We start from the raw sequence: 22,847 nt of genomic DNA, 5'->3' as shown, positions 1-22,847 counted from the left end.
GTTAACACAGCCAAAACAGAACCTCCTTCCTTGCCTCACAGCCCCCGCACCACCATGCTTTCTGCAGTTGGGCTCAGAAAGCTTCAAGTTGCCTCTTTTTCCCTGTGATCCAATGATCCAAGAGCAGCAGAGTGGCTCTAAGGACTGACTAGCTCCCTTGGTGACGGCCCACTTCCAGCAGGAACCCAGCCTTAGCTCTGCCTGCACCCAGGCTCTCACTCATGTGAGACGGGTTCAAGGATGGGTCCTGGCCCAGAGCAAGGCAGATGGAGAAGCCCCTGTCAGTACCCTGGGGCTCGACACCGAGACCAACTTCTACAGGACCCACCTTCCAGAGGTCATAGTGAGGCAGGAGAGGCAAATGAGTAAGGCACAACTCCCCACTGGTCAGTGGGGTGGCACTACGATGCCCTGAAGGAGTGTCCCATTCTTCTGGTGTATGCATACTCCCAGGAGCATGGATTCCACTCAGCTTCCCAGAACCCAAGCTTGGCCCAGACCCAGGTGGCTCAGGTGCCTGGGGTTGGGTTCCTAACACTTCATGCCAGACCGCCCCAAGGTAGATCATCCAGCACATATTTACTGAGCGCCTGCCAGGCACTGAGGGTACAGCAGTAAAGAGTGAACTTACAGCATAGACTAAGCAATCAGAGCCTGCAGTTCAAACCTGGTGTCACCACCCACAGCTATGTGATCTTGAGCAAAGTATTTCATCTCTCTCAGCCTTGGACTCCTTATCCGTAAAATGGGAACAGACAATAATAGATTTAGAGGGAAATGGTTTTGCATTCAATCAAGCACTGATATGATGGAGTAGAATGCAAAATATTGAGAATAATAGAGTTCAAAGCAATGTCACATGCATGGCCAGCAACCCTGGGCTTCAATGACAGCCTATGGGGGTGGACTGGGGGGGGGTAATGGACAGAGCCACATTCTCCTCTTGTGTGAGTGGCATGGACTTGAGTGGAAGGGCGTGGAACACTCAGATCTAAATGACTTAGCAGAAGTCTGGTTGTGAGAAGGACATGCCTGCTTTGCACTATGGCTCGAGAAGAGAACAGGCTCCCATCTGAGAGGCACTTAAAATGAAAGAGTGGCGAGGCTCAGCATGTGAATGGCAGTAGTTTCCTCGAAGGCCTCCCCGCGGACATCCTGCCCGCTTCCCTCTTCCCATCTACCCTCCAGACCAAGGCCAGAAAGACTGGGTGGAGATGACCACCTGACGACATCACTGTCCCCATTTAAACCCTTCAGTGGCTGCCCGCTGCACTGAGCAGGAAATCCAAAATCCTTTAAGGGGCCTGTCAAGCCCTTGGTCACGCAGCGCTGGCGCCCCTCCCTCTCTGTGCTGCAGACACCCTGGTCTCTCGCTCCTGAGGCGGCGAGGCTCCTCCAGACTCAACCCTATACACACAGCTTAAGGGGCAGAGGCAGGATTCTGTGGGGTTGGAGTCTGGGGGGTGGGGTCTGACCCCAAGGCCTCCCAGTTGTCTGCCCACCATGGAATCTCCCACCTGTAAATACAACATGCAGTCCACAGTCACTTGTTAATTATGAAGAGTTTCGATTAAGAGAGAACCCCTCACCTTCCTGAACAGAAGGAGCCGGGAAGACTCCAAAGGAATCCACCATCCCCAAACTGAACGTCTAATTCATCATAGACCCTAAACATTGAGGCCCAATGACTCATGAGCTGCCCGGTAAAGTATATGCGTGGCCTCAAAGGACATGAGTAATAAATAGAGTGGACTGCATCACCCTGCAGTAGAACCCAGGTCCCTGGGGAGATCACTTCTTCCTCCAGTTTCTACAGCGAATGTCTCAGAATTCTCAAATGCCGGAGGAACAGACTTTGTTTTTAGCCAGTACCACTTCTAATAAGAATAAAGCTCTCAGATGCCAAGCATGGGGCTACGTATACCCTGAAGGACAAGGGCAGATTTAGCTTATCCAGGAAAAGCATCAGTAGAGAGTCAATTCCAGGTACTTCTTTATAAGGTAATAAAGCTTGCATTACTTTCTTGCTTATATACCACCAGACGACAGCCAGAAATATGTCTTACAGAGATTCACAATATCCCAGTTAGAGTCTCCTTTAGTTATCAGCGATCTGTCACGGCTTCCAATTCATGCGAATGAGAATTATGGTTTGTTGTGCTCTGACTGCTAAGGTTTTACTACTTGGTGCTATAATCAAAATAATCATTTTTAAACAAGGATTAAGCATTCTTTTATTGAAGTATAGTTGATCTACAATGTTATGCTAGTTTCTGGTGTACAGCAAAATGATTCAGTTATACACATATATTTTTTTCATATCCTTCTCCATTATGGTTTATTACAGGACATTGAATATAGTTCCCTGTACTATACGATAGGACCTTGTTGTTTATACATTATATATATATATATATATATATATATATATACACACACACATATAGCAGTTTGCAACTGCTAGTCTCAAACTCCCAGTCCAACCCTCCCCCGCCACCCCTCTCCCTTGGCAACCACAAGTCTGTTCGCTGCATCTGTGAATCTGTTTTGTAGGTAAGTTCATCTGTGTCATATTTTAGATTCCACATATAAGTGATATCATATGGTATTTGTCTTTCTCTTTCTGACTTACTTTGCTTAGTATGATAATCTCTAGGTCCATCCATGTTGCTGCAAAGGCATTTTTTCACTCTTTTTTAGGACTTAGTAATATCTCATTGTATATATGTACCACAGCTTCTTTATCCATTCATCTGTGGATGGACACTTAGGTTGCTTCCACGTATTGGTTATTGCAAACAGTGCTGCTATGAACACAGGGGTGCGTGTATCTTTTTGAATTATAGTTTTGTCCAGATACATGCCCAGGAGTGGGATTGCTGGATCATATGGCAACTCTATTTTTAGTTTTTTGAGGAACCTCCATACGGTTCTCCATAGTGACTGCACCAATTTACATTCCCACCAACAGTGTAGGAGGGTTCAAACAGGGATTAGGTATTAATAGAAAAAAATTCAGCTGAGAATGACAACTTTTTGTTGAGGATTTTTACATCGATATTCATGAGGAACGTTAATCTATAGTTTTTGTTTCTTGTAATGTTGTTGACATTGAGGCAATGCTGACCTCATGAGTTGAGAGTACTCCCTCCTCCTCTACTTTAAGAAAAAGTTTGTGTAAACTTGGTATTACTTATTCCTTAAATGTTTGGCAGATTTCTCCAGTGAAGCTACCTGAGTCCTCTTTAATAAAAGTTTTTAAACTATGGATTCAATTAACATAGGGCTATTCTAATTATATATTTCTTCTTGAATGAGCTTTGATAATTTGTATCTTTCAAGAAATTTCTCGAACTTCCCTGGTGGCACAGTGGTTAAGAATCTGCCTGCCAATGCAGGGGATACGGGTTTGATCCCTGGTCCAGGAAGATCCCACATGCCATGGAGCAAATAAGCCCATGCACCACAACTACTGAGCCTGAGCTCTAGAGTCTGCGAGCCACAACTACTGAGCCCGTGTGCCACAACTACTGAAGCCCACACTCCTAGAGCCTGTGCTCCGCAATAAGAGAAGCCACCGCAATGAGAAGCCCGCGCACCACAATGAAGAGTAGCCTCTGCTCGCTGCAACTAGAAAAAGCCCACGCGCAGCAATGAAGACACAACGAAGCCAAAAACAAATAAATAAATAAATAAATTTATTTTTTAAAAAAAGAAATTTATCCATTTCATCTAAATTGTTAAATGTATGGACATAAAGTTGTTCATAATAGTCCCTTATCCTTTTATTGACTATAGCAACCTCCTCTCTTTTAACCTTGATATTGGTAATCTGTCTTTTCTCCATTATGCTTGGTCAGTCAGGTTAAAGATGTATAAATTTTATTGATCTTTTCAAAGAATCAGCCTTTGATTTCATTCCTTTTTTCATTGCTTTTCTGATTTCTATTTCATTGATTGCATTTGGCTTAATTTGCTCTTTTTTTCTAGTTTCTGACAGTAAAAACTTAACTAATGTGAGACCTTTCTTCTTATCAAATATAAGTATTTGATGCTAAAAATTTCTCTCTAAGCACTACTTCAGCTGCATTCTACAAATTTACATATATTGTTTTTATTTTCATCCAATTCAAAATTGAATGAATCTTGAACATTTCTTTCATTTCAAAAGGGAATAACTTAATCCTGTGGGGTTTTTGTTGTTGTTAACCTCTGGTTTATTTAGAAGTATACTGCTTAGCTTCCAAATATTTGAGGATTTTCCAAATATCTTTCTGTTACCAATTTCTAGTTTAATTTCTTTATGGTGAGAACATAGACTTTGTATGATATCAATTATGTTAAACTTATTAAGGTTTACTTTATGGCCCAGAATATGGTTTATCTTGATGACTGCCTCATGTACACATGAAAAGAATGTGTATTCTGCTGTTATTGGCTGAACCATCCCGTAAAAATTCAGTAGGGTCCAGTTGAATGATAGAGCTGTTCAGGTCTTCTTCTCTTACCAAGTTTCTGTTTATCTGTTCTATATTTTACTATGAGAGCAGTATTGAAATCTCTATTATACTGAATTTGTCTATTCCTTCCTTCAGCTTTATGAGTTTTTGCTTTAGGTCCTTTGAAAGTCAGTTGTTAGGTACACTCACAATTAGGATGGCTATGGCTTTTAGGTTAAGTGACCTTTTATCATTTGTAACGTCTCTCTTCATCCCTGGCAATATTCCTTTTTAAAGTCTACTTTTCTAATACTTATACAGTTAGCCAGTGTTTGGTTAGTGTTTGCATGGTGTATCTTTTTACATCCTTCTATTTCTAATCTGTCTATATAGAGTTTCATGTAGGTACAGTTGCAACTTATTTTCATCCGATCTATCTTTTAATTGGTATGCATTCTCTGTATTTTTAACCTCTAGGACATCACAAATGACTCCTCTGTGGCACTAGAACAGAAGACCTCAGGGAGGCCTCACCCTTTGATGAGAAACATCCTTGTACAAATGCCAAAGATATCTTTGAGTGGTGCCAAAAGTCTCTCCCCCTCCGTTTTTTGCCAAGTGTCTTAATTAAAACAAACAATTTCTATTCAAGGAGTAAGTACTTTTCATCCCAATTGTCTTTAATTTTTTTAAATTAATTTTACATTTTATTTAAATAATCGTATATTTCAAACAAAGCGGAATTAAAAAATAGTATGGTTTCCAAATAATTCTTTCTTTAAAGTGAGAAAATTATCACTACCACTTCAGAGAGCAAGTTATGAATTTTAATGTAGTTTTGTTTTTTTTAATATCAAAGCTCAAAAGATCACCTAACCTATATAAGAATATTACATATTTTGGCTGAAATGTCCTTTAAAATACTTCATTTTTTAATTCCATAAGCTATAAAGCACTAGGTGAGGTCTAAATCAGAAATCCTTCCATCTGGCATCTGTTAAAATAGTAGCTTTTTTTTTAACCTTTCATAAAAGTGATTGACAGCAAAATTTCATTTTTATGGCATAGATACCCTCTCCCAAAGTACTGCAAACCTTTCCATTTTCTGTACGATAAACATTTTAATAAATGTCATGAGTTGGTCCCCATATTATATGAGAACAATACTGGAATTGTCACCATTTTGGTTGAAATTTAAATGACCAAATACTCACTCAAAGAAATATTACTCTAGAGTACTGATTTTTTTTTGGAAAAGGCAACTGATACTACCTCTCTAAAAAGAACCAACATCGTAGTATAAAATGAAATCACAATGCTTAATTAAAATTCAAGTGCTTCCCTGGTGGCGCAGTGGTTGAGAGTTCACCTGCCGATGCAGGGGACACGGGTTCGTGTCCCGGTCCAGGAAGATCCCACATGCCGCGGAGCGGCTGGGCCCCGCAACGGGAGAGGCCACAACAGTGAGAGGCCCACGTACCACAAAAAAAAAACAACCTCAAAATTACCATCTATCTTAAAAACATAGGGTACCCAAAAGCCTCCATGCCCTACCTGACTTGTTCTGTTGATACTTGACATATGTCTTAGGAGACACCACTGTTTACCTAGAGGTTAGGAAGGATTGGGGATCAAGGATGTTTGTAAATGACATATAATTTGTCATTTTATGAGAGGTACCATTCCTGCTGGTAGAAGAGCAGCCAGCAGGTGTTTTACCACGTCAGATACCACACCCAAACCAAAGACTGCTGACAGCCCTTCAATAAGAGGAGCCTACACAGGCCAAAGGAGAGGTACTACTTCCCACAGCCCAGGTCCTGGCTTCCTTGCTGCTGGGCTAGCCATGCTGCGGGTGGTGTGGTCTGGAGCTTTAACTGCTGGGGGACCCTCTGAGTTCAAGGAATTGGGTGTTCCGTTTACATCTCATCCAGGCCTCACCATACAGAAAGTCAGACTCACCATGGCTGTGCTGGCTTCCTCTTCATCTTAGACTAGAGTGTGAAGGGCTCACCTAGGAACAGAGGATGGCCTGCCAGCTTCCCAAGGGTGTGCTTGATGTCTCTCCTGGATGCATGTCCAACAGAACATCAATCACACCTTTAGAAGTAGTCTGTCTATTCGGGTGTGATTCTCAGTCCTGGGTTACATAGCGAATCCAAGGCTTCCTCAGTGAGTAGGATTGATAACCTTGGTGCGCCCTTGGTCTGCCACCAGTGTCTGCAGGCTCTCCTCTCTCTACGTGGGGCTCGCGTGTGTGTCTCTGAGTCTGTGTATATAGGTGCAGATGCACCCTTGGCTTCAGCCCGTGGATGGTGGAGCAGAGCTTGGAGTTCCTCTGATCCTCCTACTATACCCAATACACTGTGTGAACTGTCTTCATGGGTCCCAAGTCCCAAGGGAGGGAATTCTATGTGTGCACATTGCCTGAAAATCAGGCAATTCAAAAGAAAAAAAGACCTCAACTGCTGAACACAGGGAGGGACGTGGAGCCCAGCCTAAGTCAGCAAGAGGGCAGCTCCAGAGGCTCCACCTGTATGTGAACTTCACACTTCTCCCAGGAGCTCAGAGGTGCTCCCTTCTCCTTGAACACCTCAGTCGTGAATGCATGCTGACGAGGTGCAGCCCCTCCCGGGGGTGGGAGGGGGCATGTAAGGAAAAAGATGGTTCTTGCCACCAAGACCTGGCTTGAGAGTCCCAGGTCGGAGCATCAGGGAAAAAGGTGCCTGGGGGACTAAGTAGTGAAATGTGGGATACTTCCTGGCAAACATCAAAAGAGCACAGCCAAACTCAAAGCAGAAGCTTCATATGTAAAATGTAAGGCTGGGATCAGATTGGATTCTCAAAGGTTTGCCATTCTCCCAAAGTTTTGACACTGCCAGGTCGGAAGTGTGCAAAGAAGTCCCCTCCCACCAGCACAGCCCGGGGTGGCCTGTAGCTCAGGAGAGCTCAGGCTGCAGAAGGTCCCATGGAAGAGGCAGCGCTGGTCCCAGCAGCTGGGGAGAAGCTGTAGGTGGGGGCAATTAAACATTCATTATTTTTAGGTCAAGCAGACAGAGCGTGCTTGGCCAGTAAATGAATGTGCACATTCATTCTCCCCACCTTTCCAGGCTGAATCTGCCTGGCGTGCAGGCATTCGCCTTTGAGTAAAGGGCAGTTGGGAGCCTACAGGTGGTGGGAAAGGAGGTGTAATCAGGACATTGTTTAATTCTCTATAAGTCCTCCCATCTTTTCTCTCCACAGTTCTTGCCATTTAAAATGAAATATGTTTCCTTTAAGAGATGTAATTAGTGTATTACATGCTAAACTAGCTTATAATAACAAGGGGTTGAGGGCAAATTAAATAAAGGCCATCAGAGACCATTCCTGCTCTGTCTTTGGGAAGGAAACCTGCATGGCTCGAAAATCTCAGTGCTGAAAAGCACAACCACAGAGGTCCCACGCTTCCTGCTCAACCAAGAGCACAATGAAGAAAACCTCAGTGTGAGGGGAAAGACCAGAACATGAGAAGGCACCAGTGAAAAAAACAGAACCAACTTCCATCTGTGGAAGAATGTGGAGGGGAAGAACCAAAGGCATCTGTGGGTGTGTCTGGGGAAGTGGGCTAGTGAAAGATGCATCTAGAATATCATGCTTTCAGGTCCATAAAAGTCACTGACTTTAATAATTACAGCACACCCTTTTCTCACCAAGAGGCAAACTCAGTAACCAAGCACTCCATGGGGAACTGGGACCAAGACACAGGGATCCCTCTTCTGCACGAGGACACAATAACTTTCCTCCTACCCTTGGGCTACTACAAAAGACATCACACGTAGAGATTTATTCATCAGCTAAATGCCATGCCTACATTTAAAAATCTGTTCGCCCCAGCTACAGAGGATGCAACCAGCATGGTTTTTCAGATGCAGCAATGAGAAATGAGCTCCTGCTTTGCCTGGATGTAGCTGTGACATTTGCTCTTCAGACTCCCCACTTAGAACTGGTAAAATGTGACAAAAGACAACCTGAAGGTGGGTGGCCAAGCTTGGCTTATGCTTCTCTCCCCAGCCAGGAGCCCACAGCCCAAGTTACTGTCAACACTGAGTGAGTCAGAAGAATTCAACTCTGGAAATTCTTCCCATGAATTCTAATGTGCCACACGATACACTGATGACTGGGAAGTATAACGCATTTCAACCTGAAACTGTTACTCAGTATAACAAGTTGATATTTTAAAGAAAAAAAAAAAAGTGGCACAGTAGAAACTATTTTTCAGTGAAAAAAACTGCTGGGTCAGATTTTGGAAGCCATTTTTTCCAGTGATTGGAGTCACACTCTTTGAAAATCATACACAAGTCACAAAAAGATGTTCAGACACACAAAATGTTAATAGTTTCAGAGAGTATGGGTACCCAGAAGCTCCCTATGGGCCTTCAGGAGATTCTATGGACCAAGAGGTAAGAATCCTTGATCTAATCCAACATCGTCATTTCACAGGAGGAGGAACCAAGGCCAGAGAAGCGACATCATCGCTGGCCCCAGCCCTGGGACTACAGGCTCTCAGAAGTGGAGGAGAGTAATGGAAAATGCCTAGCAGAAATGGAAATGGCCTTATGTTCTGTTTGTACAGTAAAAATAAACAATTGGGCCACTGACATTTGCTCACATCCTAACCATGACACTCCTGTCACCACGTAAATTCCGAAGAAAACACTCACATAAAAGCAACGGCTTCTGTTCTGGGGGACCGACCGTGACAAGTGCCACTGGTGATGATGGTGAATCAGGATGCATGATGCCCCAGTTACCCGAGGGGCAGCCTCCTCAGCCTGAGGGTGGAGAGGCTAAATGTGAATGATGAGAAGGTCCCAAGACCCGATGAGGCAACACTGCTTAAGACGACCTCCTTTAATTCCAAATTCCCTTACAGTGCAATCGCCCTCTACATATGTGTAACATCATCCTTCTAACAATCCTTTCCTGATTATCTACTAAGCAGGGAACATGCCAAGCCCTCAGGTGACAGACGGAAATGAAGACACCCTCAGGCATAAAGAGTTGATGGCCAGCTGGGGAGGACAGACATGTCCCCAGATGATGCCACTGTCACGTGAGAAGGACATGATGACACTGAGGGGCCGCAGAGGAAGGAGCGGAAATCCCTGTGAAGCTGGGGCTGGAGACGGAGCTTCAGACGTGGTGACATGGAACAGACTTCGGGGGCTTGAGTGAAAATCCACCAGTGTGAGAAGTGCTGTGCGGAAGGCGAATGTGAGGAAGAGAAGAGTAGTTGTGCAGCCCGCACGGCTGCGAAGTGCGTTCAGAGTGGACCACACTTCAGTGGGGCCAGGACACGGGCAGGTCGCGCAGGGAGAGCATCAGGCTGACGATACCCGGAGGGTTCACGCGGGCGGGGCCCGAGCTGCTGTGCCCTGGAGTTTCAGCTCCATGTCTCTCAGGCAGGAAGGAACCCAAGGAGACAGGGTTGTACAAACTTCACTGCCAGTCCGGTGAGTGAAGGCAGATAAACTGAAGGGAGTTAGGAGCAGGAAACCAGTTAAGAGGCCTCTGGAATCATGCCAGCAAGATGCGATAGGTCGATAGGTCAGGATAGAGAACAGCGGGGATGGAGAGGAGGGGTCGACTTGAGAGAGCTTTAGGGATACAGCTGACTGCGGGATCAAGCAGGTGGAAGACTCCCAGATTTCAGGCTTGGCCCACTGGGCTGGCGGCGGTGGGGTTTGGGGGGACACTCCCTGAGAGATGGGACACTGGAGGAGCTTGGGCATTCACTGTCAGCAAGCAGTGCCCCTGCCTTGAAATGGACCCCGAGACAGCCGAATGCCATCCTTGACTCTTTCAGAGACGATCTGGGGTCAGGAGGAGCCTCACTCTCCGGCCTTCATGCTCCGACAGGGAAAAGGGCTTCCCTGCTTCCTCCATCTCTCCCCTCCCTGTGTGCCAGGTCACCTCCTCCTGGAGACTTCTCTGTGAATCCTGGCATTCACCCATATTGTCACACTTGTCATGCGGGCTGGAATGAGTTCTGATGATGGTGGTGGTTTTTAACCCTACAAATCGGCCATTGTCCTTAATTTTTCACAATCAGTGTTTGTTTAAATATTCCCAACATGTAATGATTCTTTTGCAATTCTACCCCCTCACTAAACTGTGAGCACCTTGATGTCAGGGCCCATGAATAACTTACCTCTATACCCCCAGGATCTAATATCTCAATAAATGATTGATTAATGAAATGACCAAGTTGACTCTGGGGGTTGGAAAAAGAACCTAGGAGGAACACTCACCATCCACGTTCCTAATACCCCCAACATCTGGCCTGGTTATGGCTTTATAGGTTCGCCCAACCTAAGAACATGCTAGAGTCTTGCTTTCTGTGAATGAGCCCAGCCCCCAAAGACACAGCCCCACTCTGCCATGACCCTGTGGCCACAGGGCCTAAGAAGACGTGAAAAGCATATTCACAATCATAATTGCCAAAACTTGGAAGCAACCTTAGGGTCCTTCAGTTGGTGACCGGCTAACAAAATGTGGTACATCAGGCAATGGAATACTCTTCACTGATAAAAAGAAATGAGCTATCAAGCCACAAAAAGACGTGGCAGATCCTTAAATGCATGTTACTAAGTGAATGAAGCCGATCTGAAAAGGCTGCGTACTATATGATTCCTGCAATATGACAGTCTGGAAAGGCAAAACCATGGCAACAGTAAAAAGATCAGTGGTTGCCAGGGACTCAGAGGGAAAGAGAAAAGAATGAATAGGTAGAGCATGGGGGAGGTTTAGGGCAGTGAAACTATTCTACGTGACACAATAATGGTGGCTACATGTCATTACATATTTTTGTCCATACCTATAGAATGTACAACACAAAGGATGAACCTTAATGTAAACTACAAACTTTAGTTAATAAAAATGCATCAATTGCTGTTGTGTTGCTGAAACTAACATACAACATTGTTAATCAACTATACTCCAACACAAAATTTAAAAAATTTTTAAATGCAGCAATATTATTCATCCGTTATAACAATGTACCACATTCATGTAAGATATTGATAATGGGGGAAATTGGGGGAGGCTGGAGGGGCATATGGGAACTCTCTGTACTTCTTGCTCAATTTTTTCTGTAAAACTATAACTGCTCCACCCAAAAATAGTGTCTATTAAAAGAAATCGTAACCGAAGGCGAGCCTACAGGAAGTGAAAGGCCACAAGCTTGGAGGTTATGAAGGGCACTGCTTTCCCCAACCACTCTGTGCACGTGTGGCCACAGGCCTGAAACTCGACATATTCTGCCACAAAGCATTACTGGTCTTTCCACTCACACTTACGTGGATCTCCCCGCTCCAGAACTAACTCGCAGCCATGCCAGTTTCCCTCCGGGCCCTGGCAGCAGCTGGCAAGGGGCCGGGGCTCAGAATACATGGCTAATGGACAGATGTACGTGTTGTACTGCTTAAGGCCAGGGATCTGTTGACCTTGGGTCCCTAAAAGAGGGTCCACAGAGGAGATTCAGGCACATCTGTGCATACATTTTTAGCCCAGGTTTGTAGCCTTCCCTGACTTCTGAAGGGCAGGGCACAGAGAACTTTTAGGACCCTAGACATCCCAGGATGCTTCTTTGTAGCTCTCAACAGGCTTTCCCCTTCCTTCAAACAATCACTGGCCACTTATTGTGCTCCAAGGGCCGTGCCAGGCAGGGGAATAAGAGAGACGCACAAGGCACGCCCCGGCTTCATGAAGCTTGCAGTCAGCGGAGATGACGTGTCAACAGCAGACAGCGGGGACACAGGCGCTGTGCTTAGAGAGGAACACGAGAGGCCCCCCTGCAAGTGGCGAGCAGCGTCCAAGGAGCCGTGGACCAAAAAGCTGCACCAGACTTGAAATTATGCAATTACGTGCATGGTTGCTGGCCTGTCATCACCACCCTGCCGAGCCCCACCCAGCTCCCTGTTCTTTCTGCCTGTGACCTTGGGAACCACCCTTCTCATCTTCACTGAGGAAGGCAGCCCAGGCAGAGCCATGGACCTCTGGTTCTGAATCCCATCGTAGTGAAACTGCGTGGGACCCTATGGGACTCCTGGGCATGGAAGCCTTTCTGTCCCCCATTTCTTGTTTGTAGGGAATAGACTCCAGCCTCCAGGATGTTCCCTGAGTTCCAAAGGGCAGATTCGAAGAGTTGCTAATCAGAGAAGGGAGGGGATGCAGAGACAAGGGAGGCACAGTCAAGAAACAATAGTGCAGCCTTGGGGCAGGGTCCTGGTTCCGCCTCAAGGGATACACATAACAATATCTTTGAGCTCTTCACAGAACTAGAACCCCCCAACAAATGGAAGTGTTAGCATTCTTCATTCCAGAGAAGACCACCTGAGGCCAGATTAAAGGAACCAGAGAAGCTCTTTAGGAGGAGACCGCCTCAGGCCAGATTAAAGGAGTGCAGGCACACACCCTAACCTTATCAGCAACCCCAGCCTTGAACCATTGCTATAAAACTCCTCACCAAATCCTTCTGGGTCGCGGACACAGTTTTTCAGGGGCACAAGCCCGCTGTGTCCCCCTTTGCCTGGCAAAGCAATAAAGCTATTCTTTTCTACTTCATCCAAAACTCTGTCTCCAAGATTTGATTCGGCACCGGTGCACAGAGGCTGAGTTTTTGGCAAGAGTAGGCAATGATTTTTCCCTCTGAACTTAGGGCACCAGCTAGCTTTGGGCCCCAGCGAAGGGCGCAAGGGTACTTCCGTCTGCTCCCATCTCTGCTTTAACAAAAGTGTCTCTTCTCAGAGGCAAAAAGGCCGGGGTCAGCTAGTGCAGGTCACTTAATGAATTGGAATTCTGTTTAAAACACGCCTTCATTTTTCCCCAGGATCAAAGAATGGTAGCTAGAGAAGGGTCCTCAGAGACCATCCAGCTCTTCGATCACTTGCCCAGCCACAGGGCCCTGTGCAGGGGCCCAGGGGGCCTGCACATTGACACCACCCGCTGAAAAGGCTGCTCACCCAGGGTAATCCGATCATTAGCATCTGAAAGCAGCAGAAACACCCTGGTGTGAAAAACAGGTGATGGAGACCTTTCACTTCAGAGCTCCTCCCCTCCCTCCATCTACACGCCTGTCTCTCTCTCCCGCCATGGCTTGGCCCCTGCCCTCCTGCCTTTCCCCTCTCCTTCTCTCCTTCGACATTTCCTTCTTCCTTTGCTCTCTTCTCAAATTAGGAACCTGGAGAACCTCAAAACAGTTACTTTATTTATAGGCTTTTATCATTCCCTTTATTTTAGAATTAAGTTGAAACGTTTAGATGGATGTGTTTTGTTTGTGTTTTTTCCCAAAATGACAATATATTTCTCTTCCTAGCTCCAACAACCACAGAGAAACTGCACTGCCAAGTGGTTTTGCTTGAATGTGGGGTGTTTTGCCCCCGAAATGGCCACAGCACAGCGGCAGTCACTGACTTCAGCTCGGCACTTCTCACCCCCCACTGGCAGGGCACAAAGGGAAGAGAGGTTTCCCGATCAAACAAGCCCATTTTCTCTCTGTGCTTCTGGAAGCATCCAGAGTCCTTGGCGGTGTCCACAGGAGACCATTCCTCTCTATCGGGTATGAGGCCCAACTTGGCTTTACTCTCAGGGGGAAAAAATTTAGGAGAAGAGAACCATCCCAGCACAGTGGCCCAAAACCACATACCACAACCCCAAGCAGCCCCAGAGGACACACATCCAGTCTACTCAGCCTCTTACCCAGGCACCGACTGCAGCCAGGACTGTCCCAGTCTTGGTCTCAGTGAAGCACCCTGTTATTCCCAGGCTCAGCTCACAGAACCTACCAGCAGTGTCCCCCATCCTCCTCTCGTGCCCACCGTCGGGGGCACAGTGCCCACTTCCCCTGCCCTCTCCTGCACTCCCGGCTGGCGAGGCCCTCTCCAGGCTGCACCGTGCACTGCGCTGGTTTGCACATGGCTCCCACACCACTCTACTGCCATCCAGACTACTAAATCGATGTTTGCATTTCGGAAGACATTCCTCTCTGTGCCTTGGTTTTCTTATCAGTAAAACAGGATTTAAAAACACACATTCCAACATGCTAAAGCAATGTAATAAAGAACACAATAACGTTGGCAAAGCACCTGGCACAATTCAGCGCTCAGTAAAGACTACTTTTCCTTCTCTCGCCAGCCCCAAAGGCTTCAATGATATTTCTAAAACATACCCAAGACCCTCCACAGAGTGACTTAGTCAGTCCTTTCACTCTGGGCTGCCAAGGCACCTCCTGTCATCTGTCAGGTCCTTCTTACTGTGCTGAGAAGGTCGCCTGAGCTCAGACGACCCAGGCTGGGCCCCAGGGGTGCCTCTCCAAGGCACCGTCACTCCTGCAAAGAGATGGTCTCTTCCTTCCTGGGGTCGATGGCTTTTGACAGGAAAAATGTTCACCATCCCTGCCCTAAACACTCTGAAAAAAAGAAGTGAATGTCTAATCCTTGGAGAGAAGATAAGGATCATTAGCTGGGGTCAAAAGGGAACAGTCTGGCATCAATCATGTCACCAAACAGAGATGGCAAAACTCAGTAGTTCACCTGACCCACCCCATGGGGCCAGGCTCTTCCTTTAAAGATTCTTCAAGATGGAAACAGCCATTAATCTACGGCGAGCATCACAGAACGCAAACCGAACTGCAGCAGAGGAAAGGGTTTTTAAAACAACTGTTTTGAATAGAGTTTATTCACTGACCAAGGGGGAGGGGGGACCACAGTCAAAGAATGTCGTGTTGCATTTTTACAATTAAGTGCAGCAAACCTTAAGTCTTGGTCATGTCATGGAGCAAACGCACGTCTGAACTGAATGTTTCTACACAGCAAAAGGACAAGCTGCCTCCCAATCCTCCCTGACCTCCTGACACTCCGTCTGGGTTTATTTCTAGGCCGTGCCAAGGTCCTGTGCCCAGGACGGCTGAGCCGAGGGTGCCTGACATCTGCAGCAAGTAGTCGTAGTGAAAACCCGAAACGAGCCAAGCGTGACTGCTCGTCCCCTTGGTGGTAACGCCTAGGCGCGTCCAACGTACTGGAGAACCTAGTTAGGAAACAACGTGGATGCAGCTGCCGGCAGACTCCATCACAGAGAAGAGGGCCAGAACAACTAGGGTTGGGCGGCTCAGCGGAATCGGTATTTCTAGACCTGATACTTAATCAGTAGGCATTTTCTGATTAAATCAGCTAGCGGCCTAGGTGTAACTTCTCCCACGGAATAAAGGACCTGTACAGTGACCCATAGAGAGAGGGGGGCTGGTGACTCTGAGCCACTCACAGGAAGTCACTTCGGCGGGTGGGGGGAGGGCACTGCGTCCTAGCCTCAAAGATGAACACTACACAGTGCTCCCGTGAGGAACCTGGAGTCTAACGGGAGAGAGAGACCCGCGGGTAGATACGTTCAGTCCAGGTAAACTCTGGGAGAATCAGTCAGTTATTCAGGTGGGTAAAGGCAGGCACAGCTTTCCAGGCTGAGGGGCCAGGTGTGAGAGACCCCAGGAAGTGACAGAGCCTGGTGTTACTGGGGAAGCTTTGCAGTCCTGTGATGCCAAGGGGAGGAGCCATGAATGGGCAGCACCGTTCCGTCTCTCCGAGTTAGACACAGGCTGAGTCCTGAACCAATCACCATCACGTTCGCGGCAGGCTGGCTGAGCAAGGGTTTTCTGGTATTCACTCAACCAACACTATGTCACTATGTATGTACCAGGCTCATGCTGTCCCAGGCTCACTCAGTGTGCACGGTGACCTGCCACGGTGGTGCCGTGAGTCAGCCCGTGAAAGTGCTCCAGCTGCGCTCTCCCCCCCAACCCACAGCTCCTCAGCCTGTAAGGCCCGCTTCCTGGATCAGGCTGACACTGACCCTGACCTCCTTGCCCCTCCAGGGCCTCGGCCTCCGGGGGAACAGCTCCAAGCAGGGGCCCACCTGATTCACCTGGTACCATTCAAAGGGAGGGCACTGGGGAGCCCTGGATCTTCAAGGAGCAGCGGAGAGGAGACTACGGTCGGGCGCTCACCCTCAGTGACTCCACCACCCATTCACACTGGGCTCTGAGCCAAGGCGGCCTTTAAAGGAAAGAGTCACAACCACAGGCCACTGAAGGGAAAGGCAAGCACGAGGGCATGCCCTCCCAACACCACAATGCAGTCGTCAAGTCCCCGTGACTCAGGGCAGGCCTAACACGGGTTGGATTATTTCAGGCAGGGAAAGTGAGTCAACTTCTGACTGTACATGACAATAGTCAGGGCGTGGGAGTGGGAAAGGGAAGGGGGGCTTAAAGTACCTTTGCAAGAGGTGGCAGTCTCTGTGGGTCCTGGCAATCTACCACCCACCCGGCCCTAATGTCCAGGATCCACACACACTCGCCCCTAGACGCAGATGGCGGCCCCCTTCCCTTCCCAAGGGCAGCCAGTATTTCCAGGAGTAAAAAATGGGATAACGGGGTACGGGGCTCAGCCACACCCTCTGTCTGAACCGTTATCCGGGTGGCAATGCCAGGTGCAAGGCTGGGAGGGTGGGTGGCGACAGAACCAGGAATGGGAAGCAGGCAGGGCTGGCTTTCTTCGGTGCCCTCTCTGCGGTCTCCCTTGGGCTCTGCCCCGACTCCACACAGACCAGAGCCACAGGCATGGAAAATGTCCTCAGTAATCTTTGTGGTCGGACAGCAGGGCCCCAGACTTCACCACACCCCCTGATGGGCTGGAGCTCTTTCCTCAGGAAAGAGACATGAATACCCGTCATTATACCACACTTAGAGGCTCCCTGAAACACTGACTGCAGATAAAGGTGCCATTAGAACAAAACCAATCGCCCAAACTGTTGCTTTGCCTTGCAAGGAAGCAGGGATTTGTTTCATTTTTCTCCTAGTCTGAACATTATGAGGCCTGTTTTTTCATATTCCCATTGGGACCTAAGACGATTTTAGCCTCATTCCACCCGTTTATACCTGTATTTAGACGATATAGAAGCCAAGTCAGCCTTAAGTCGGGGAAGCACTTTTAGCATCTCCATGAGTCAAGTCAGAATTTAAAAAGCAACCCTTCCCTGTCCAGGCCCATACATGGCATGTGAGGGACACAGAGTGGGCCATGCCCCATGCCTACCTTCAGTTGCAGAGCAAATCATCAGAAACTCGGGCTGCACATTTTCTGAGGCATATGTTGAAGGAATGAGACAAGTGAAGAGAAAAAAGTTTCAAGGAATCAGCAACAAAAGGGAAGCGATGAGAGCCGCGGTTGCCTGTAGGAGAGCAGCCTTCCTGATGGAGAACTAGCCACAGGTGGGGTTGTCATGTGACGTGAGGTGATTTATTTTAAAACAGACCAGCTGATGCTTGGTACCCTTAATCTTCTCACGCTTGAATGTGCATAGAAATCACCTGGGGAGCTTGCAAAGTGCAGACATGGATTCAATCCATCTGGGGTAGGCCTGAAATTCTGCGTTTCGACCAAACTCCCAGGGCCCAGGACCACACTGGGAGAAGCACCGACCTTGGGGGGCAGGTTAACACCTGAATTGCTAGGAGAGTCCCCACCCCTACCACCAGGGATGACCAGTTACAATCTGAAGGGGTACACACCGAGGGTGGCTACCACAGGGGGTCTAATCCTGCTAGACCTGCTCCTCAAAGCGCAGTAACCAGCATCACAGATGATACAATACTTCAGTGGTGAAGTGTACGGTATTCAAGATATGTCACTGACTAAGAAAGGCACCCGTGGATAACCTCTGAGCCAGCCCTTCATCAGAAGATGGGAGTAACATAGAACGCACCTGCTCCTGTGAAAATACTTGGGGAGGTATTTTACGTGCATGAATTATGACCTTTTCCACCTGGGAATGAAACAAGAAGGGCCAGTGGAGAGTGGACTCCTATGACACATTCGTGCTTCTCACATTCAATAAATAAACCACAGCAAAACACACAAAAAATGACAGGGTAGGAAGAGGAGAGGGCAGGTGTGATGTGACTGCCGCCTCTCCTCAACCCCTTGGCTCAGAGACACTGACTGGCTGTGTCAAGTGGGGCGGCGAGCTGAGCTGGGTCACAGCCGGCAGTGCCCACCTAAAACCACCCCTGCCCCTGCAGCAACCGCACTGCCCTGCTGGCTTATCCTGGGTTCGGGACACACTAAAAACCCTGGGTCATTTTCAGTGACTAGCCTTCCAACCAGAGGACACACCACCCGGCAAAATCCCAAATTCTTCCGGTCCCCCCTCCCAGAGCAGGACATTCAGGTGGCTCTGGAGGAGGAGCCTGAGGGGCCGCATATGAAGGAGGCCCCACCTCTCCTCCTGGTGTTCTGAGTTCATGAGCGCATCTGGTTGTCCCAGAGAAGAGCTCATCGTGGCCCGTGGCTATCATTTTGACCTCAGAGGAGCCATGCATTCTATGCCTGGTAGGTATTCGACAATGTTCTGTGTTTCTAAAGTGCTCATCTTGGACTAGTCAATTCAGTTCAAGTCAACAAACATTTACTGGACTCTTTGAGGTGTGAAGAAAGACAGAAAGGAACTAGGGTGGCTCTTAGGGAGTTGATAACCTAGTGTGGAAACAATTACACAAAGTAGAATACAGCACAAACTGAAAATCTTAGGTGACAGCCTCAGAGGTCACAGCAGAGGGACCATGGGGTCTGCATCAGATGCTCGACTAGAACCCTGAAGCCAGGCTTCCTGTTTCTCTCTCCTATGCCCCTGATCTCATTTGGCAAGGAACTCCACATCCAACCTTTCTTACCACTGACCTGCTACACCTCTGGCCTGAAGCAGTTCATCCCTCACCTGGTCGTGCGGTGGCCTCCTACCTGCTCACCCCGCTTCCCCCTCACATGCCTCCCATCTCATGAAATCATCCCCTTCTGGGTGAGATCTCCCCCGGCTCCCTATTTTTAAATCTCCGACATGCACTCAGATACACACATTTCAGAACCACATGCCTGTTTTTCTTCTCACAGCCTCGATCACTGTCACACTCTATATTCATGTATTTACCTTGTCTACCGTCTGTCTCTCCCCACCCCCCTGCAATGGAAGGTCCACAGGAGCAGGGATTTTTGTCTGCTTTACGCATTACGGTAGCCCAGGACCTTAAACAGTAACTGGCACATAACAGGTACAGAGTACATTTCTGTGAAGTGAATGAAAGTCGGTTCCCTCCCTCCCTCCTTTTCCTCTTATCCTATGAATAGAGTGTTTGAACTCCTTTTCCACCCCATTCTTTTTCATAATTTCCAAGAGCTAGGAATAACTTTCAGGATGTTTAAGACAGATTAAGTGTCACACACACCCACCCACCTTCTGCCTAATTCCTTAAGACTCCAACCCAGGTCTGGGCATAAAATAGTCACAGGCTTGCTTCACATCCTTGTTTGGAATTAAGGAAACATGAATTAATTTGTTCTCACTTTCAGCTAAATTAACGGCAGAAGTCGCAGATCCAGAAACACTGCCTCTGATTTGGTAGCATAAGGACTTTTTCCTTAGTGGATAGGAGGGGAAGGAACGCCGTTTAAAAACGCCAGCCATCAGATAAAAATACCTTTGTCTTTGGTGATTTATGTAATAATTGTGTTCAACCTATTTTCAAAACTCCCATGTCTAATTGACTTTGGAAGCAATAATAACCTGATAAAAGTCAAATTTTTATCATTTACATTTTATGTCTATTTTGAGGTGAGATGCTAATTCAAAATACCAAGACAAAAATATGTTTGGTATCTGTCCATGGTACCAGTAGAATGCAAATGCCCCTGTTTTCGGAAACATGTAAAAAGCTCTCTGTTGCAACCAACTTGGGTGGGAAGGGGCGAAAGAAAAAAGAGAGGGAAGAGAGGAGGGTGGTAAACTCTGCCTCCCAAAAAAAGCGGAGTTTTCCGCTTTTTTCCCAGCCTCCTTTACAACAACTTAAGGAAATTTCACAATCTCAATAGAAGGCCACATGTTAATACTCCCTTTCTTTTCATTGTCTCCTCCCAAACCCTGTAGTCCTAGAGAGAGTGTTGGCTCACTTGAAGCGCTTGGTCCAAAGGAAGGCCTTTCAAGAGCAGATTAGAGCTGACTGCAGAAATTCCTGAGGCAATTTACTAAGAAAAGAGATGCAGAGCACAAACACGGAAAGCAACAATGATTTTCCCCCACTGCCCTCTTCCTTCAATCCTGTTGCTTTTCTCCTTCAGTGAAAGAAAAAAGCTGAAGGAAATTAAGGTTTATTTCCAACACCAGCTGAATAACACTTTAAAAGCTTTGAAAAAAAAAAAGGAATTATGCTCTTCAAAAGCAAAAGGACTACCAATGCCTTCAGCCCAGTACTCCACAAGAAAACTATAGCTAGAAATGACTTGAGTTTCCAGAGAAGTCTGAACGCTCTCCTAGGGCCACAAGGGAGGAAGGGTTCAATACAGGAGAGGAAGACTGCTGGGACCTCAACTTAGAGAAAAAAGCAGACTAGGTAAATGGGGGCAATTCACGGCACTCACTGCAATGATCCTTAAATGAGATCATTACTAATGTCTACTTAACGCATATGAAATGCAAGTCATTCACTCATATTGAAGTTGGTCTGTTCTACTGAACCTGGTTGCTACCAAGATAAAAATTAAGGACCAAATGCTGCTTGCCTGCTACGATTTATTTGTACACAACATCTGGTCACAAAATGATTAATGTCACTCTCCCACTTTTCTAGAGTCTGAAAACTCTAGAGGGCGAAACTGAAAAACTCCAGAATAAATAAGCAGGAAAGGCCTCTGAATTACTGAAATATTTGTCAACAGTGATAATGTCTTTGGAGCCATAGGCAACAGCCTCATGCTGTGTGTTCCTTGAGCAGAAGGACCGGGTTTAAGTTTGCATCCACTGTCCTGAGTGGACATTTCAGCTCCCCGCCAGTTTTCCACTACGGAAACCCTTTTATGGACATTGGATAATGAACATCTATCTCCATGCATGTGTGCAAATATTTCTCTACAGAATTAAATCAAATTTTGTCCGTGGCTCTCATGTGCTGGGTGACCTGATGTTTGAACACAGCAAGTGAGAAGCAGTACATAAAGTGAGGTATGGTTTGGGAAGCTAGGGGTATCTGGAGCAGCACGGGGGAAGAAAAGGCACCTGGCCACTGGACCTTGGCACTGCCCAAGGCTCAGAGGAAAACCATCTTCCATGGGGCCATCAAGGTGCCACCACATGGAAGCCGGCCAATTTGCAGAATGTCCACTTGCCTAAACCCAACTTGCAGAATATACTTGTTTCTCTTCATTATTTATGAAATTTTAGCAATTTGGTTAGATGTGATGGTTCTAACAGCTAATTCTGCCTACTTCTGGATGACTGGTTTTAGGAATGGTTAATTTGTTTCTGACCCAACCCCCTGCAGGTACAGCTGGGAAGAGCTGTGGGGAGAGTCGGGGGAAGGAAGTGGAGGCATGGACACTGCCTAACTGGGCAGCAGTGGACGGAGGGGGAGGCAGGAGTGGAAAGGTGGGGGGTAGTGCATTTTATATTTATGCATCCAGTCCTTTGATTACAGGCATTCCCTCCTGATTTAAACTTTCTACAAATAAAGAAATAGCTAATATATCCATTCAACACAGTAAAAAAAAGTTCTTAGGAATATATGTCTAAGAAAAATGAATATTCATTTTCATCAAATACATTCCAAAAATTATATATTTCGAAAATGAACTTTTATGATGTGACCAACTGAATATTCCTTAAAATGCTGTTATCGGGACAAATGAAAGCAGACTTAAATGTGAGAAATTTTCAGAAACTACAAACTTCATGACAGTACCAACACAAGTGGGTACAAACTTAACAAATATTGAGGAAACAAGTATATCTGGAAAACTATTCTCTAGACAAAAAGGACCCAAAAGAACCTGAAGTTCATTATAATGACAAAGAAAGGGTCAAACTGTGAGTAGGTTTAGTATTCCTTATTTAACCAACAAAGGCATAAACAAGGAAATGTATAGTACCTGTTAGACTTACACCAAAATCAGATAAACTTCTTTAAAATTTTGCTATTTAAGGGATAATCTTTAGTTTTCTTGAAGATTATATTATGTATACAGCTCACTCCCATCTTTGTAAAACAGAGATCACCCACTGTATCTGTAACATGTGCAAACAACGGAACACAATGAAGATACATAGGAATGGCCACCAAGGAGGGGGTGGGTGGTGCACAGGACATGGAAAGATACAAAAGATGCTGCCATCATTATTTGAGCTTCATTGACTATCTGAAGTTGATAAAAGTCCACTAAACCTGATCTTTATACATGCAATATACGCTATAATTAGAATTCTCCCTTTGATATGCCTACTGGAGAAGAAAAAAAAATACAGAATAGGGCTTCCCTGGTGGCGCATTGGTTGAGAGTC

General features: G+C 46.5%; 1 protein-coding gene across 7 annotated transcripts in view; it reads right to left on the bottom strand.

Moving 5' to 3' along the window:
* FHOD3 (formin homology 2 domain containing 3) overlaps window positions 1-22,847 on the bottom strand; it is a 494,140-nt gene that overhangs the window by 287,734 nt on the left and 183,559 nt on the right. The window lies entirely within an intron of this gene.

This window comes from Grampus griseus (genome assembly GCF_964374135.1).
Source record: "Grampus griseus genome assembly, chromosome: 12".
In the NCBI taxonomy this organism is placed as follows: Eukaryota; Metazoa; Chordata; class Mammalia; order Artiodactyla; family Delphinidae; genus Grampus; species Grampus griseus.
The sequence above is the reverse complement of the archived record's forward strand: the minus strand, read 5'-3'. Positions and strand labels throughout refer to the sequence as shown.